Here is a 6945-nt window from a genome sequence, read left to right as displayed (position 1 = left end):
ATATATATATAATCCTATATAGTAATTACTAGGAAATAGTTCTATGTTCATATGTCGTTATATACTACTACAAGTAACATTACTGGCTCAGCATTGACACTATTGCGTATCAGTAGTAATACTACTGCAGTAGCAGTGACACTAGTAATATTTTTATACTTCCAAATGATATTGGAAACTTATATGATAGACCAACATTTAAATTTCATTAATTTAAAAATCGAAATTGTTTCGATATTGATTCAAGCTAAAATTAGTTTAGCTAGACTTTGAGTCGATTTGATGATATTTTTCCTTGATTTTGTGATAAGAGATTTTGTGATAATTACCTCATTTATGGTAAGAGACAATTAATAGATTATCAGCATTTATGATAAGAGACATTCCCTGAAATTCCTCAAAAAATGACGTAATAAGATTATATTAAATAAACTACAAAGTACAAATAAAAGTAATGTTATTCAGCAGAAATAGAACAATAAAATAAGATACAAAGAATTACTAGAAGAAAAGATATAGACTTTATCGACAAAAAATTGTAAAAAATTGTAAAAAATGTTCAGATTAAAAAATTCCGTATAAAAAAATTCCACAAAAAAAACTTTTTTTAAAAAGTTACAATAAAATTATCTATAAATTCTGAAAATTTTTGAGAAAGCTTTTATGATTAGAGCGATATTGCAATTGTTGAAATGAAATCGAAAAAAATCGATTCGACCTTTGAACGAAAATATTCAAAATATAAGATCACAAATTTATATCAAAAATATTAAAAATACATCAAACTCTCATTGCATTCTCTACATATGAATTTTTTATCACTCGAAAATGTTGAAATTTCGATGCAAGTTTCGAATCGACAACTTTTTCATCGTAACAATTCCATCATAACGACATCGAAACGACGTCTTTTCGAGGAACTATTTCTGACTGGGGAAACATTTCTTATGATAGCATTCTCACGCAATATCTGTCTTCAGTGTTATGCCGATGACACTCTCTTAGTTGTGATGCCGTTGACATGATTCGCGGTACAGCACTGGAAGCCCCAGCTGTTATTTATCTAAACGGAAGGCATAGGATGGGAAGTAAAGAAAGTACATAGTGAACAAAAAATATTTTATTCACATTTTTTTTATATCGTTTCCTTTATACATATTAATAACTATAATAAAGCTATAAGAGCTCGCAATCGACGAGCTGATGTGTGTTGAAGATGCCGCTGTCGCGCATAGCGTTCTCAGACTATATTAGAGAATCGCGTATACTTGATGTATCGATCAACTGTATCGATGAGTCTGACTAATCGTTCGAACGTTACATCGATCAAACTCGAACATACGGCGTAACGTCATCATCACAGATCATCATATACGGTCATCATATACGGATGAAGAATCGAGATATACGAACGTAACGTTGTTCAACGTGCGCACTCTGATCGTTAGAAGTTCAACGCTTATGAAATTGTCTTTGTATTCGTTTCGAGACAGCTTGTAAATATTCCATCGCTGTTCGTAGAGTCCCTCCACATTTCATCAACGAATCAACGTTGATGCCAATTTCCAAAAATTTAATATTAAAAAAACCTTTTTTTTCTGTATAGAAACATCGAAATTTACGCGTGACATTCCTTCTTCGTTTTGAACGATGCACTGCTCTCTTTGGCGAACCATATTTCTGAACCGTTCGTACAAGCGGGTATCACAAGACTGATCCATGTATATGGTCATTCTTTTGGGATCTAAGAGGGGGTATCCCCTCCCCTATTTCCAAGAATTGCAAACAAACATTTTATATTTTACGTATTTTCTTTGTCGCGAGTTTATACACATATACATATATCCTTAGATTATTTAAAGACTCCATATCTTCATAAACTGCATCCAAGATCTCGATGTACATGTATTTTCGCTCATTGTCCAAAAGCAAAGTCCACAGCCACGTTTGTTTCTCGTGTCCTTTGACATATAGCATCATCTTCAAATACCATCGTCATAATTAAGCGTTTAGTTTCGCTGTACGGGATCACTCCGTCCTCCCATCGCAATCCATGATGATAAGCAATCAACCAGGAAGCGCAAGACCTGTCGAATCTTGTCAAAAATTTCCGTGACATGGGAAAATTTGTTTTAATTATTTATTTTTTGTAATTATAATAAATAAATAATTAAAGTTTTTTTTATGACAACTATAAAGTACTCTTGCAACCATTCAATTTTTATTCTAGACATTTTTTTCTATCTCTTATAGTTTCGAAGATATTACTTTGAAATGAGAAAACCAATTTTCCCTCTTGCGACTCAGCACGTATAAAAAAATACATGTCTCCTATTTTTGTCCATAGAACAACATATTAAAAATTCATTTAAATCGGATTGGTTATGTTCGCTTGTAAGTCTTCATCAGCCATAAAAAAATAATTATAACATAGATTTAAATTAATACGTAATGCTTAGATATTGAATAAATTTTACGTCTACAAGATACAAAATATAAAGTTATGTCGCAGTTGATTACAATTATAGTATACAATGATATACATTAATATTTCAATTAGTTATAATCATTTTTTATGTGTATAAACCATAAGTGAAGATATATCGGAATTTAGTACGAAATTTTTACGCTTTGTTATTTATCAGTACCATTCAAAAATGGATTGAAACAGATTATGCATGATATATATATATATATTGTGAAACGCAATTTACATACATTTGTGATAATCATATACATAATATTTTGTAATAAAATTTGATTTAAATACATTATATGAAACGTTACCTCGAAAAAAGAAAGTTTCTTATGTATTATAACTCAATGGGTCATAAAAATTTTACGTAACATCACTTATCGGATCCAATATCTTAATGTAATGACAAAAATCGGGACTATTTAATAAAATTATACTTTTACATGATTCTTATTGAAATTAAGGACCCCGCACGGTTCTTATGGAAAAATATTCCCTGTCAAATTACTGTGTTTTGAAATATGTTGTACTTCTTACGATTTTGAACAAATGTCTCCATTGCCACATTTACATAAAATCAACAGATAAAAAGATATAGTTTGAATGCCACAGAATTTGAATGCCATTATACCTTCTTAAGATAACGTAATGCTTTCTTTTATGTGTAATATACATATATAACGTTTGTTTAACGTGAGTCTCCTCACCTCTTATATCGCTTATTTAAGGGGATGCTGGAGTGATAGCCGAACTTGATCGAGACCGAAATAGATTTTTTGTATTGTCCGCTTACATCTTCTTCAGGCTTAAGCACTCATGCGGTGAGCAGCTGTGAGCATACACGTTTCCAATCACGCGCCATTTCCAATCACTCAGTTTGCTTGTGAATGCTTACATGTTGTGTGTGAGGAGCATTTAGACAGAATACAGTCCGAAATATGATTTCTAAGACACACTGTCAGTAATAAAAATTTGTAATATCCCTGCCGAAAAACCGATTAAAGTGTAATCCATTTTAATCAATTGTAATCAGTTTTAATTGATTCAATCCGCGCTCAGATTAAAAAATAGTCAGTTTCAATTCCAGAAGAATCTGTTTTCAAGTCACTTTCGGATTATTTCCGATCCGAATTCATTACATTCTAATCTTTCTATTCATACTATTATCAAACCAGATCCAACTAATCGGATGAATATGTAATCCAAAATAATCTGCTCGAATCGTATATTTTTCTTGTAACGGTTCAATCCATTTCAATTATAGGAACACCGATTCAATTGCTTTTAATTCTATTTGTTAGGAAAGACAACATTAATCTGGCAATTAATCTGGTTGAATTCTCCGATTTCAGGGAAATAAACTCGGATCTAAGAATCTTTAATACACAACTAGGTAATCAAATTTGCCTCTCACTGACAAAAGTAATCAGATTCAATCAAAACTTCTCCGATTTTGCAGGCGATACTGTAATCTGTTTTAATGCAACGAGGATTAATTTTTTTTGTATGCGCGGTAAAAATATTCGATTATACTCATTTCCATCAAATAACATATGTTATGTTTGATTAATTACAACGAGTTATTTTCTTATTTATGCGAGAAAGGTGTAATTAGACAAAATGTTGAGTGTCCGTGATGTAAAATCAGTCTCAATCTACGTACGACATGCCTCTTTGCAGAGGAGGAGGGAGATGAGAGTCAAAGATGAGAATTGTGCGTTTCTTTGCGAGGGGTAGGGGGGGAGGGTGAGAGTCGCTTCTCGTGGAAAATCATAATATATATTTTAAAATAAAGAATTTTTGTTTCATGTAGTAGAAAAGAGACTTTATTTTCAAAATATTTTTCTTCATAATTTTTTAATGAAGGACGAGTGACGGCTAAAATCTATTGGAAGTCACTCATGACCTTGATAGCATATGTCAAGGTCCAAGTCATCGGAGAGAGTTCTCCTAAAGGAGTTTTACCTTTTTTTTTATATATTGGAGTTTTTATTATTTTAGTATTAATATATTTAGTATTCAACACATATACATATATAAATATTTTTCTATAAGATAATCTTAAACTTTATTACTGTAGTAACAGAATTTGAAGTTTATTACAATAATAGCAGAGTTATTATTCGACATAACATTATTGTTTTTAATCTGATTATACTTGATTTATGAAGATAAAAGACTGAACGTTATTTTTTTTTTTTTTGTAAAAACTTTAAGAAACAGTGCATGACGGATTAGAAATTTATTATCAAATAGATTATAAATATTATTTATTATTAAATAGATTTAAAAGCTATACTGAGAAAAAAAGTTGTTAACTAAATGCATTTAGTTTGTAATGATTATTTAGATCGAATATATATTTAGATTAATAAAAAATCTTATAATTTAAAATATATTATTTTAATATTATGTTCGAATAAATATTTGCTTGACAGCCCATGACTGCTACATTTAGTTAAAGCAACTAATATTTTTTTTAAACAGTAACTTTTTTTCTCAATATAGTTATTGTATATATAAAATTGATACTTATATGCATAAGTTTTGAAATTATTTTTCTATTAATAGAATGAATAGACGCTATTACATAAAAACGTATTTTATATCATATGTTCTCGCCACAATTATACAAGTTATTATTAAATTGTCATAAAATAGTTTATAATATAATTTAATATGATTCTCAATATGTAAATAAGTTAGTAGGTGTACAACTTTGCTTCCGCCATTTTTTTTCCGAAATTCGAGGCTTTATTGTAAAAAACTGGTTATACATTTATGATTCAAAGTATTGTCCATCGCTGGCCACTACTTTCTCTCATCTTTCGGGTAGCGTACGAATCCCGCGTCGAAAAAACTGGTCATCTTTGAGACTATCCACGAATCGATCCAATTTTTTATTTCTTCATAAGACCGGAAGTGCTGGTCAGCCAGGCCGTGTGCCATTGCTTGAAACAAGTGATAGTCAGAGGGAGCAACGTCTGGAGAATACGGCGGGTGGGGTAGGACTTCCCATTTCAACGTTTCCAAGTATGTCTTGACCACTTTCGCAACATGGGGTCGAGCATTGTCATGCTGCAAAATCACTTTATCGTGTCTCTCGTTGTATTGCGGCCGTTTGTCTTTCAATGCTCGGCTCAAACGCATCAATTGCATTCGATACCGCCTGTGATTGTTTCAGGTTTTAACAGTTCATAATACACTACGCCGAGCTGGTCCCACCAAATACAGAGCATGACCTTGGACGTCAAAATCACCGTTCTTGAAGCGTTGAAACCACTCACGACACGTTCTTTCACTAATAGCGGCCTCACCATAAGTATTTGAGAACATTCGATGAGCTTCAGTCGCAGATTTCTTCATATTGAAGCAAAAAATTAAAACTTCCCGCAAATGACGAGAATTTGGCTCGTAAACTGACATTTTCAATGAGAATAACTTTATGATGTAGACATAAATCAACTAATGTTTCTGTAGGGTTATGTTGACAGAGTTGCCCAAGTTTATTGTATGACGTCTATGATCTATTTATTTCGACCACCACTTACCGCTAAAGCCATCTATAGGAAAACGGCGGAAGCAAAGTTGTACATCTAATATAATATAATTCAACACATAAAATATAATATATAGTATTACAATATAATATAATTTAATATATAAAATAGTTAAATATATAAAATATATTTAATATATAAAATAGTTAAATATAATTTAATTGTTATAAAATAATTTATAATATAAATGAATCCGGTTTTTGTAATATATTTCTTTAATTATTCTTCTTTATTTAAAATACTATTTATAACATTAGTTTTATTAAAATATTTAAAACTTTAATTATCGATGTAAAAATCTCTTTTCAATTTCTGCACCTCTCATCACGCTATCAATTGCATTTCTCTTATTTTAATATGTTGTTATACTTAATGCAAATGTCATTCGTATTTTGTATAATATATTATAATTATGAGAAAGTATCCCATACAACACTGTCTAAAGGATGTCCCAAAGGATGTCTACATCATAAGGCGTAAGGCTATCTTCAAGAGAAGCCGCTCGAAGAACTATGTTCTATGAAACATTTTAAATAAAGATACTTGAAATCAGGATTGACAGCATTACCGTTCTTTTTCCTAAAAAATAATTCCTTTCCATTACTTGTTATCGTTATCGTTACTCAAAATATAACGAATTGTTACTTTTGCAAATATACATAAATTAAGAATAAATTCTTGTATATATTTTAACATCTTTAAAAAACATTTATGAAGTTATATTTAAAAAAAAGGAAAGGCTAGAAAGAATTATTTAGTCAAGTATAGTATTTCGAAGAAAAGAAATAAGATACGAATGATTCATTGTAAACACTCTAAGAGTAAAATTATATTGTATTATAATAAAAAAATAATATTGTTTGTAATCTACATATATATATATCTATCTGTATTATATAAATATAATAA

This window comes from Atta colombica, unplaced genomic scaffold (genome assembly GCF_001594045.1).
Source record: "Atta colombica isolate Treedump-2 unplaced genomic scaffold, Acol1.0 scaffold15, whole genome shotgun sequence".
Lineage (NCBI taxonomy): Eukaryota > Metazoa > Arthropoda > Insecta > Hymenoptera > Formicidae > Atta > Atta colombica.
The sequence above is the reverse complement of the archived record's forward strand: the minus strand, read 5'-3'. Positions refer to the sequence as shown.